This window comes from Crocuta crocuta, unplaced genomic scaffold (genome assembly GCF_008692635.1).
Source record: "Crocuta crocuta isolate KB4526 unplaced genomic scaffold, BGI_CrCroc_1.0 scaffold26, whole genome shotgun sequence".
Classification (NCBI taxonomy): Eukaryota; Metazoa; Chordata; class Mammalia; order Carnivora; family Hyaenidae; genus Crocuta; species Crocuta crocuta.
The window spans coordinates 12,538,893-12,552,119 of NW_027532249.1; the positions used below are offsets into that span (position 1 = coordinate 12,538,893).

A 13,227-nucleotide genomic window follows, 5' to 3' on the forward strand; every position below is an offset into this window, starting at 1 on the left:
GGCAAAAATGACAGTTTTTTAAATGGAGTTACATCTCTAGTAACAGAAAACACCAGCTGTGAAAAGTTGAGCTAAATTTGTCACTATCAGCCGAGCATCTTTTGAGAACGTTTGCTCCTGCAGCACGCGTCATTGTCCAGGGCCCACTGGATGTGGTTGCCCGTGGGGCGGACAATCTCTCTTGGTCCCGGAGGAGGCTCAGTACGAGTCCCGGTGAGCAGGCAGTCTTCCCCAGCGTCCGGCAAGGTCCGTGGACCCGAGGGCGGGCTCATCCAGGAGGTGCAAAAGTCGGCTCCGGCTTGGAGCTCCGGGTTTGTTTGGTTTTGTCCGCGTCCCGTCCCCCGCCCTACCCCCCTTCGTGCAAAAGGCCAAGGGTTTTTGACCCACCATCGCCCAGGCCGAGTTCACACTTAGGGCCCTTTAGCCCCCGCCCGGCGGACAGAGAAAGCAATCGCGCAATGAAGCGAGAGAGCACTCTGTGAATGAACGCGGTCTCGGCGAGAAAATAATTTTTCTTCCTGGCCGAGCGTGTCAGCTGCACTTTGGGGCGCAATCCTCTTTCCCAGAAGACTCCCTCGCATCACCACCCTTCATGCCCCACAGTGGCCACACACATCTTTTGTGCTGTGAAGTTTGGAAATGGAGGCGGGAGCACAGAGCTCTGACTGAGGAGGGGTGGGGGCGTCTNCAGCGGCGCTAGCACCTCGGAGGAGGGCGGCCGGAACGAGCGCAGCGCAGCGCTGGGACCCGGACTGGGGGTGGGGAGACGAGCCCCGGCCGCGGCGAGGGCCACCCCCTGGTCCTCTGCCCTAGCGCCCCGCCAGGGCCAGGTGAGCAGCTGCGGGGACTCCCGGGCGCGGGCGCGGGGAGGTGAGAGGTCGGGAGGCGGGAGCGAGCGCAAGCCTGAGCCGGGCAAGCGCTGCCCTTTGGCGGGCTGTGGACGCTCTGCCCGAGCAGGGAAGCGCTGCAGCTGACTTTTTCTGGAGGACCGGGAAAGGCGGAGCGGGGGTGTGAGCGCCACTGTGTTTGTGTGACGAGGGCAGTTGCCAGTGGCAGCCCGGGATCCGAACCCCTTCTCCCCGCTGCCTCGCGTCCGCCCCCTGAGGGGGACCCAGCCCGTGCGGTCCGCACTCGGAGGCCAGAGGCCTGTCACCGCCGGATCTTCTGGCTGCCTTTGTGGCGGGAGCGAGGAAGCCCGAGCGTGGGATGAGAGAGGTTGTGGCGCGGCGGGGAGTGCGGAGGCGGCTGGGGGGGTCGCCCGGCGGTTGGACTGCATGCAGTCAGGGAGGCGTGGAGGTGACGGGGAGTTGGGGGGAGGATGGAGACAGCTCAGCTTGGGAAAGTTGAGAGCGTCCAGCGGTGGCTGGGCGGTAGCTCAGTACCCTGGGTTTCTTTTCTCCACATCCAATGTCACTTCGTCACGAGCGCGCGCGTGCGGCTCCAAGCCATCATTTCCATTTTTCTGAGTGATGGAGGATCACTCTTAACCTGAATGAGACACAAAGGGTTGTGTTGACAGCTGACCCTGACACAAGTAGACAGCGAGGTGAGAGGTGTGTGCTCTGGCCTAGCGAGGGTGATGATGAGGCAGTTTGTTAAATAAATCAATTCCCTCAGTTCCTTTTCCTAGCTCCATTAAAATAAATTATCCGTATAGATTCAGTTCGTGGGGCTTCTTAGTTAAATCGAGCCCAAATAAGGTCCAGAACACGATTCATCGGTACGGGAACAGCTGCTGCCTCCAACTGAGGTGAACGGGTCCTGGAGAAACTCATTCAATCCTGTTCCTTTCCTGTATGAATGTGACTGTCACAAGGTCCTTATCCACCCTACTCTAACTCTCTGTCTCCTGTCCAAAATATAGAAACCAAATTTTAATTTCTACTTTTCACACCTTTAGAACCGCTACGCCCCCCCATCCCACTTACCTCTCATTTTAAAACCTAGCCATTTAAATATGGGGAAGAGCTTTTCTGCAAAAAAGTTTTAAAATCACACACCCCCTTATAAACCTCTGATCCCTCTGCACATTTTCTTATGCTTTGGATCCTGGAATTCTGCTTTGAGTTTTGTGACTGTGTTGGTTCTTTTTCTTTCTGAAAATTTCTATGTTATTTTACTTCAGTTGCAATACTGAAATGTTATTTAAGAGAGAAAAAAATTAAAATAATTGTTTCATTGAAAATATTTAGTAATAGAATTACATGGATATAGGCATGTGTTTAAAAGAAAATTTTTAATTAATATTGAAAAGTAATATGCATGAGATAAGAGTTTGAAACAGCTAAAGTAAATCTCCCACTCTATACTCTCAATGTCCACCTTCCCAGAGGCAACCACTGTTGTCAAATTTTTGTATATTCTTCCATAAATCTTCTATTAAAATGGAATAACATTGTGGAAATAAAGGATGAAAGGAATGGAGTGTAAATAAAACTAACCTACATATCAATGATGATGACTGTGATTATCCACTCATGATGACTTTAGAATCTTTTATTTGGCCTACGGCACTTATTACATTTGAAAATTACATTTGAGGCTAAAAATCTTGAAACATGTATACTTTGGAAAGCAGAACTATTAAACCATTATTCCTGCCCTTACCCCCACCCTCACTAATTTCTCTACACTGGTTTTTATAACCTTTTTTGAATTTTTCCCTCCATTTTGGAACTCTTTCAGAAGTAAAGGATGAGCACTATAGCTTACTCTGTCCAGTGCAGTGTATTATTAGAAGATGTAGAAAAGACATATGTATACACTCCCGTTGACATGATATGAAAATTTAATGGTAAGGGAGAAATCTGGAGGGCAAGTTTAAGACATTTGGTCACATCTAGTTCCAGGCTTGCATTTACCATAAACTAGCTAAATGAAGTAACTTTCTTGGAAATGTTTTTTTTTTTTTTTTTCCCTCCTCAGTTAAATAAATGAAGTGAACTACTTGGTTTCTAAGAGTCCTTCTAAATCCAAAATTTTGTGTTTAAAACAATAGTTTGTGATTAAAATAATAGTTCTCTAGGTGTTCTAAGACTGGCTATGGATAACCCAGTTGGACCTGTGTGCTTTAGACAATAGAGTGACCAAAAAAAAATTCATAAATCTGATTTGTAGATTCATAAAAAGAAAGTTAGAGGTGTTTAAACTACATTCCTGTTCTTATGAGATTGATATTGAAGAACAGCTACTTCACTTTCCCACAAAATGTCTGTTTATGTTACTGATAGAGGCCAAACCCTGAGCTGAATGGCCTTCTGTGTATCACCTTGTATGGCTAAGGAGAGTGAATTTTCTTCACAGCTCATGGTGCCATTTTAAGGAAATTACTTTTACCAAAGTCGTACTTTTCTTTTTGATAAGTGGAAATAAAGTTCATTTACTTAATTCAAAGGAAGCTGATGTAATTTAATTAGTAATTCTCAAAAGCATTTAGAATGTGAATATCCCTATAACTATTTTAGTTTTAAGTATTCACTTAGAGATCATGTTCTTAGCAGGAAACTTTTCTAATCTCTAAAATACTGCATACTTTGGGCAGATGATCTCTGATGGGTATAGGGAGTTGAGGAGTGATTGCAAGGTTATGAGAGTAAAAAGAATTAGTTGATTTTAGTCACTATATATGATCTCAAGGGGTTTCAAAAGTACACCATAAATGACGATTGCAAAAATCATAGGTGTTAAGAAGGAGATACTTTAAAGCTTCAGAATCACCAATAAAGAATATTTTGTAATTATATTGAGTAAGTCTGTAATATGAATAAATTATTAGTGAAGTTTTAGGAATGTTTGGGATGATAATATAAGTAGAAGAATGAATTTGTAAGGGCGCTTACAGTAATCTTGATTGACAAGACTGACAAAAACAAAAGAAAATTAAGTACTAGCAGTGACATTCTTCTAAAGTGGTAATAGTTTTTGTTTTTTCCAGCTCCCTTCTCAGTCTTGCCATATGAATATATATTTTTACAGATGTCTTACCATACTACAGTTACATTTCTACCCTGATTTTTTCCATAAACATTTTTTACAATTTGCTCTCTGTTATTTGTAGTAATTTTATAATAGTTTATCAGTTAATTTACCATAATTTACTTAGCTCTTCCTCTGCTAGAGGATTTTCCAGTCATTAAAAAAATATGATGACTGTCCTCATGAATGTAACTTTCTTTTTCTTCCCCTTCCCCTCCTGCTGCTGCTTGTTTTAACTTCTTTAGGATTGTTTCTTTAGAGAGGTAGTAATGGTATAGTTGTAAATAGGTGGGCTCTAAAAGGCTCAGGTTTCAAAAAATAGCTCCATCACTTATTGGCAAATTTGGGCAAGTAGCTTATTCTCGAAATTGTAGTTTCCTAACTTATGTAGCGTTCTACAAAGTTGTTAAGATAAAAAGCAATAACATGATGAAAACACAAGTAAATGTTAGCTTTTATTTTTAACAGGACATTTCCAGATTCCCGGTAATTTTCAAATTACTTTCTAAAAGGATTATATAAATTTATACTGTCATTAACAATCTTATGTGTGTGCTTATGTTGTATTATATGTTATTGCAACTAATTTGATCAGCGTAAAATTGTATCCCTTTGTTTTCATTCCTATTTCTTTGGTTTTGTGCAAAGTTAGAGATTTTTTTTCAGTGGTATTGCTACAGTTTTCTAAATGGAGTAGTAGACATTTCATTACCTCATTGTCATTTTGAACTAGACTATAAGATGGGCATATAGGACAGGTCAGTTACAACACTAATGAAGAATGAATCAAGAGTTTTAATAGGTTCTTTCAAATTAATAGTAATGAGGTTATTTTTGTATTTGCCATCTGTGTATCTAACTGTTATTAGTTATTATTATTTTAAATCTTAGAAAAGTACCTGTTAAGGTTAGTAATATATCAGTTCTACTTAAGTGAAAATGGAGTCTTTTTTTCCCATTGAAGGGCTGATTTATAATTAGTATTATTGTGATCACAATTTGGTGGATTTTTACTAGGAATACTTCTCAAAACTTGGGGAAAAAATCAGAAAGTTTTACGAGCTCTAATCATGGTATCTTTTGGCTACAAATGGATAATGAAGTTATTCCCTCTGACTTGAGTTCTTATATAGTCAAGGTAATTTAGACTACACAAAAGCATGCCCTTGTAAGTTCTGGAGTTCCAGCAGCCCTGATATTTCTGGCAAACACACACCCAATGTGGATAACAGCAGCTCTTTGTGCTGCTGAGCCCCAGGAGGGCTCCCTATTGTGTACTCTTCCTTCCCTCCCATTCTTGACTGACTGGTGATAGGAACTCCTCCAAGTCCAGATGTGAAGCTCCCACAGTGACACTTCTCTTCCACCCAACGCTGTCTTTACCCCTACTACCTACTCCTTCAGTGTATTTGCTTTTGTCCTATTATATAGAGAATTCAGTATCTTTTCAAGGTTGTGGTTTCAGATTTTATTTTTCAGGTTTTCTGTGCTTTATGAATACCTTCAACAGGCCTTAGAGTAGAGGCTATAGGCATGATTAACATAGATTAACACATAATCAGCACTTGATATTTATTTGTTGCTGTGAACCATCCTTGTATGGTCTTTCCCTTCCTGGACATTCTATTTTTATGGTACCGATCTGAAGAAGCAAGTTCCAGTTGTGTCCTGGGTTGCTGTGTTTCCCTATATTACCCAGGTTAGGAATTAGAAAACATGTTTGTTCTAGCTCTTTTAATTTCTTATGGGTAAATTCTTTCTTTGGGTAAATTCTTTACCCTGTGCCTTACTTTTCTTATGTAAAATGAAACTAACAATGACTGTTCTGTCAACTTTCTGCATAGGATTGTTGTGAAGATAAAATGAAATAATAAGTGTGGACATGTTTTGGGTAAAAAGGATGTACAAATTTATTTTAAAAAGGTTGTTAAAATTACACGTTATCATTACTGTTCCAGGACTGTCCACAACTTTGAGAAAACCTCACTTCAGTGTAGAGCTGTACTTACAAGTTGGAGTTAGATGAAAATTCTTGGGGCCCAACCTGACCTATTCAATCAGAAGCTCTGGGGACAGAACCCACCAATCTGCATTTTAAGAAACTTTCTCGTGCTGAACCACTACTCTAGATAGTAAAAAACGTCAACAGCCACTAGAAAAGTATTCTTCTGCTACTTAAATATTAGTTATAAAATGACCCAGAAATATCATAACATCACTTTGTATGAAATAAAAGTATGAAATGAAATTTAATTATTATTAGCTGCTGTTTGCCTTTTAATCTCTCAAAATTTAACTCAGGGGAATTGTAAACTCAGGTGCCTGTAGGGGTCAAGTAGGTAATCTGAGTGAGTGAAGGAGAACACCTGTAAAATAATATAGGCTGATTGGTTCTGGTGGACAAAGAAGTCTGAAGGTGGCAGAATTTCTAAGACTTCACTGATTTTGCTCTGTGGAGTATGTGTCACTGTTGCCAGGTCATTTCATCTTTCAAGTGGAGCTGCGAATCATATTTTGTTATGCATTTAAATGTTGGCAAGAAATTTGTAAGAAAACAGATGGACCCAACAAAACAAATTTGGAAGCCAGATAATTTCCAACCTCTCAGTTACTTAGCATGGGTGAAAATAATTTGCATTTGAATGATATGATGACAGAGGAAATGGCCCTGTTCAACATTTTTAATAAAGAAATGGATATGAAAACCACACATTTTAAAACTTTCATATTATAAAGATTCAATAGATCATTATTGTTGGCATAGTGTTGGCAATGGGGTAAAGAGATGATTATTATTATACACTAAGAGTGAAAGCAAATACTTAACAACTTTTCTGAAAAGCAGTTTGGCACCATAGATCAAGACTTTAAATGTCTTGATCTGTCCAATATGGTACTTCCTTGTCACATGTGGCTATTTAAGTTTAAATTAATTATCATATAGAACTAAAGCTTTAGTTTCTCAGTTGTGCTAGTTGTATTTCAAGTGCTTAATAGCAGCATGTGATTAGTGGCTACCATATTGGACTGTGAAGATATAGAAGATTTCCATCATTGGTGAAAATTCTGGTGGACAGCTTTGGTTCAAACTCTTTGACCCAGAAATTTCCCTTCTAGGAATTTGTTAGGAAGAAATAATTAGACAAATGCACAAAGGAATATAACAAAAACATCACCTTAGTCATTATAAGAGTAAAAAATTAGAAACAAAGGAAACACCATGTTTTTATTAAAAATTAGGTTGCAGAGGCTCCTGGGTGGCTCAGTTCAAGTATCTGACTCTTGATGTTGATGTGGATTGTGATCCCAGGGTTGTAAGATCCAGCCCTATATCGGGCTCTGTGCTGGGTTTGGAGCCTGCTTGAGATTGTCTCTTTCCCTCTGATTCTCTCTCTGACTCATGCTCTCTCTCTTTCTCACTCAAATTAAAAAAAAATTATGTTGCAGTATTTATTCATGATATATTATAAAGTGAAAAATATCCTTGTAGAATCATTTTATTTATTAGATATAGGTATCCTGGGTACATAAGAGTAGGAGAACACTTTTCCCTGTCTGACTGGTATATGAGTAGAATGAAGCTTTCCCTCTTTTAGCCTGCAGCTCTTCTCATACAGCAGAATGGGTTGTCTTTCACTAAAAAATGGGCACAAGCATTATCATTATCATGTAGGTTCCTGTTAGAAATTCAGAATCTCAGGCCCTACTCTAAGCCTACTGAATCATCAGAATCTCTGGCAGGGCCCAGGAATCTGTATTAATAAGCTGTCCACCTTCTGGTTGTATTAGCCTCCTACTGCTGAATGTATCAAGCTTTATTTGTTTTATCTTGGCCAAGTGAAATCTCCTTGAACTATAAGTAGTATTCTAGATGCTGTGGATACCACAATGAAGAAAACTAATGAATATTTCTGCTCTTATGGCCGTCAAACAATAAGCAAGAGAAAATGAGTAAACCCTGTTGTAGTTTAGATTGCAAGAAGTGCTAGAGAGGGAAATGAAGTAGCAAGGGGAATTAGAAAGTGAGATAGGAGTTGTAATTCTCTACAAGGTGTCACTGAGAAGTGACACCTGAGTGAAGACCTGAAATCTGTGTGAATCGTTGGAAAGTTGAGAGGAAGAGCATTCTCACCTATTGTGGGGAGGGGTAGCTAGGAGGCCAATGCCACTGAAGGGGAGAGGCAAGTGAGGGAGTGAGTGGGGGATTAGGTTAGAGAGGTAATCTAGATCTTTTTACTTCAAAATACTTTGTTCTCTTTAGTGTACCACACTTCTCAAATTCTTTGGTTAATCAGTTTGTAAAGAGATCAGACATCCTTAAATTCACTGTTTTTCAGTGCAATCTGTCAACACCTGCCTTATTTGCCTGGGGTGCTTGTTAAATGCGGATTATTGGTCTCTTGACCTAGTGAATAAGAGTTTCTGGGGTGGGACCCTGGAATGTGCATTTTAACAGTCTTCTCAGGTGGCTTTATAGACATAAGAATCTTAGAACCACTCCTCACTTTTGTCATCCTGTTCATTTAGTTTTTATAGAACAAGTATGCCTAAAATGATCATTACTGTGACCTCTACTGTCTGAAGGTCACCATGTGAAAGAAGATATAATTGGTATAATGTCTCATTCATTTCCTGCATTTTAAAACCAACTAAACCAACAGTACTTATACTGAGTTTTTGTCTATATCTCTATTGGAATATTCAAGGAACTAGGAGACTATTACCATGATTCTTATCCACCACAGAGGGTGGGTGAGCCTTTCTACTTGAGGGTCTCACCTACCTCATCCAGTCTGTTCTGTTTTTTGAAAAGGCAAATTTAAATTTATTTGATTTTTTTTTACCGTGTCTTCTTTTCTCTCTCCCTGTCTTTTTTTATTCTCGTTTCTTCTTCCCTTCTTGAAATCTAACCTTCCTAAATTAAACACCATTAACATTTTGATGGCAGTTCTTTTATGCACTCCTATGCATATTTATATATATTCACCAACACAAATAATATTACATCATGAAATAATATTCTGTTTTGCAAAAAAACTGTAGCCACACCTTTTAAAAAATTCAGGGAGCCTCCGTTCCCTCTTTACCCTCTACTTTCACCCCAACAGTGTGGCCAATTTTCTATTTATTTTGTTATAATTTTTTCCATGATCATATAACCTTATACTGTATGTTTCCAGCATCTTATATATGCTATCATACTTTATATACGTAATTTATCATATACATATTAAAAATCATCTTTTACTTAATAAAACACAAAGGATATGCTTCCGAGCCAGCTGGCATAGCTTTTATTTATTCTTTTTAATGACTACATGATATTCTGTAGTGTACATATTCCACAGTTGAAAACCCATTACTTTATTAAAGGACATTTAGCTCAACTAAACAGAAGACTCAGATTCTTTAGGTCATTCTCTGCCATGTTCAGCTTGATGGTGTTTGTCTTCTAAATCTTGTCTCTTCATTATCCCAAGGTGTCAGCAGCACACAAAATCTCACACAGTTTTCACTAGAGTCAGAAAAGTGTTCATTTGGGGCACCTGGGTGGCTTAGTTGATTAAGCGTCCGACTTTCGCTTAGGTCACGATCTCGCGGTTCGTGGGTTCGAGCCCCGCGTCGGGCTCTGTGCTGACTGCCAGCTCAGAGCCTGGAGCCTGTTTCGGAGTCTGTGTCTCCTTCTCTCTCTGACCCTCCCCTGCTCACGCTGTCTCTCTCTCTCTCCTAGAAATAAATAAAAATATTTAAAAAAAAAAGAAAAGAAAAGTGTTGATTTACTTCAGGCTAAACTGAAGTAAAGACGGTAGGCCCCTTTAGAGAAGGTACTGTGGCATTTTATCGTCTGTATTTTCCAAAACGTTTAATAGGGTGTTGGATTCATGGTAAATACAAAGTATTCACTGATTAATTACACTCTACAGAACTCACAGGCCACATTCTATATTTTATTGGAAATTCTTTGAAAAATCATAACACTGTCTGCAATATTGGAGATGGAAGATATATGATGATAAGAATATTTCCACAATATTCTTCCTCAATTTCACTTGCTGAGAATACACCTGAAAATTCTACATAGATTTTTGACGCATATTATGTGAAGATATTCCCTATAAGGCTTAGATTTGCAGCATTTGTTTTTCAATGGCTGCTTTAAAAATTGCTCTGATCCCTTGATTATCTAGTGGAACATAAACTAATCAAATCTCTAGAGCCATAGCTGATAGAGAAACTTGCTGTTGCAACTGAACTAAGGATTCATCTCCTACTCAACTAGAGAATCCCAGGTAGTTTTGTTCCACTCTGATGATTTAGTAACCACTTGAGAATAAGAGATTAATGTCTTGACATATTAGAGAATGGCTAGACCTATTATCTTCATAAGTTGGGACACAATGAAGGATCTAGGTATACTAGTAATATTACTACTAGTAATAGTAATAGAACAAAAGCATTTCACTTATGACTAATATAAGGAATGTTTCTTCTACATTCTCTTGTCCATAATTTCACAGGTTGTATTGTTCCATGGGTTGATGTGAAAATAAACAACTGCATTTTCTAATAGGCTCATCACCTTATAATACAAAATCAATCTAATTTCTTTTTTTAATCAATCTAATTTCTTACTTAAGAAACAAAATCTATATTAAACACATAATGATTTTCCTCTGAAACTCTTGATATATTTTTGACTCTGAGACAGTTGATTCATAATTTGATTCCAAAGCAGTTACATTTCCAAGATAATGGATCGACACACTAAGCACATTGCCTGGTACAAAATAGACCCTCAGGAAACGTTAGTTTTTTGTTTTTGTTTTTTGCTGAATTTCAGGCCTCTGACTTCATCAGAGAGTAGCAATTTATATTAACTGTTTTGCCTGTCAACTAATATTACCAAGTTCTTTATTTTCTAGAAAAGTTAGATCATGTAAAAACCAACTTTTCTCCTCCATGTTCATATAAATGGAATGATCTAATAACAGGTGTGATATTTTCATAGTATTTTGATCAAAGGATATATAGAAGTTGTTTGGTATTGATATGTATTAAATGGACCATCTGCACAATCTACTGAAGCTATGCTGGAGTCTGGAAGGTAGAGTGTCTGGGTTATGGTATTTCAGATATTTTAAATGTTTGAGGGTTTTTGTCATCATAAAGACTCATGAGTCAGTGGTATGCCTTATCTCAACCTCTCCCTCCAGAGCAGGAACTGTACTGAACAGTATAATACATGGAGTGGTTGCATATCTGGAATTTCAGAGAGTGTGTATATATATCAGAGAATATGTGTATGCAAATAACATAGCTTTTAATTAAAAAAACCCCATAAAAGTCTTTAAGACTCATATATGTTTCTCTACTTAGTCCTTTCCTACTATTTAATCATTTAATTTATAGCAGGAATGAAGAATTTGATCCAGTAACTTAATTAATAAGAATTAATGCATACTACTTCAGGCATTATGGACATAGAATTTCTAATCCTCACAACAGCCTTGTAAAATAGGTATCATGATTCTTACTTTTACAACTAAGAAAACTGAGGCTCAGAAAAGTTTAAGTTAATTTCACAAGAGTCTATAGAGAGTAAGTAGAAAAATCAGAACTCAAACCTAGGGCTGGCTGGTTCCATAGTCTTTGTTCTTTCCTCCTAGTCATACTCTTGGGTACATGTATTATTACTCAACTAGATCGTAAGGTCTGGATATCAAGAGTTGTACCTTAATGTTTTATACTATCCAGAAAGGTAACTTTTGGCAAATGTTGCTGCTCCTGCTGAAGATGATGTAGATAGGTGCTAATGGGCACATTAACTCTTTCAGACCACCAAGGGACCAGTTAGCACCTTATTTTGGAGAAACAGACTGAACCAGGGCTATAGCTTGGATGGTAAGGAATGTGGTGGAGGTCAAATCTTGGATGTACTCACTAAATGTGAATGAAGACTCCATGCGTGCAAGTAGTTTGTTTCTTTTGCTTACTACTCTGTCTCCATACCTAAAACAGGCACATTAATTGTTCCTTAATGAATATTTGGTAATGAATGAATGAGTCAGTGAATGACTTCTGTAGTGGTATGTTCCCTTTTTTTCATGGCTGTGAAATCCATCCTTGGGCCAAATTTCTCTCATACTTAAGCCACTGACTCCAAGGGAGCTGGGAGAAGGGAGGGAGATAGAATAACATAAGCTTATCACCTTTATTGGAAATACTGAAATGAAGCTCAGGCCCTCGTGGAAATTAGGTCAGTAGCCAGTAGCATTATCTTTTGAATAAAGGATGCTAAGAAGAAAAAATATATCTAGAACAATTCTGTGGCAGAGATGTATGGAGATAGATTTAATTTTTTCTTCTTCTTCTTCTTAATGTTTTTTTTTTTTATTTATTTCTGAGAGAGAGAGAGAGAGACAGACAGACAGCGTGAGCAGGGAGGGCCAAAGAGAGAGGGAGACACAGAATCTGAAGCAGGCTCCAGGCTCTGAGCTAGCTGTCAGCACAGAGCCGGACGTGGGGCTTGAACCCACGAACCATGAGATCATGACCCGAGCTGAAGTGGGATGCTTAACCGACAGAGCCACCCAGGCACCCCTCTTCTTTTTGAGTTTTACAAAATGATGTCTTTGTAATCCTTCATACCTGATATGTTTATCACCAAATTTACTTATTTATAAGTTACCATATTTTAGGTAATATGGGCTTTGAATTTGCCAATAAGTATCTCAGTTAATAAAAAATAATTGAAAGCCATTTATTTTCATGATAGTAATGCATAATGGAATAGAGCCCTGGTTTTAAAAGTCTGGAAAAAAATCTTTTGAAAAATCTTTTGAAATCTTTTGAAAAATGTGACAAATCTCTTGTACTGTATAGATGTTACAATTGATTTTGCTCATTAGATTTCAAATTGATAAGACTTCTAAAATATAAGAGCATGAGTTTACTTTAGGTACTGTTACATGGGAGATTTCCAGACATCTGTATGGTGTTTACCCTTGGGAAGCTAAAGTTCATGAATTGCAAATAGTCTCCATAATTCTATCTTAGAGTAAAGTTTGTGTTTAACCTGTACTGATTTTCTTTAAGGCTTTGAAGTAATAATTGACAATAGCAATTATAATATCAAACTTCTTCTCAGTTCATTTGGATAAAAGGTAATTACTGCATCAAATACATTTGTCATTTCCTTAAAGATAATATTTCTCTTCATAGTTTTCCTACTAAGCAAGATGTTTATATTTA

The 13,227-nt window shown here is 38.3% G+C and overlaps 1 protein-coding gene across 1 annotated transcript in view; it reads left to right on the forward strand.

The window, feature by feature from the left end:
- Positions 1–714: 714 nt before the first annotated feature.
- Positions 715–13,227, forward strand: part of GREB1L (GREB1 like retinoic acid receptor coactivator) — a 282,191-nt gene continuing 269,678 nt past the window's right edge. Inside the window, exon 1 of the mRNA XM_077778190.1 lies at positions 715–830. The gene's annotated coding sequence lies outside the window, so the exon portion shown is untranslated. The remainder of the gene's footprint in view (positions 831–13,227) is intronic.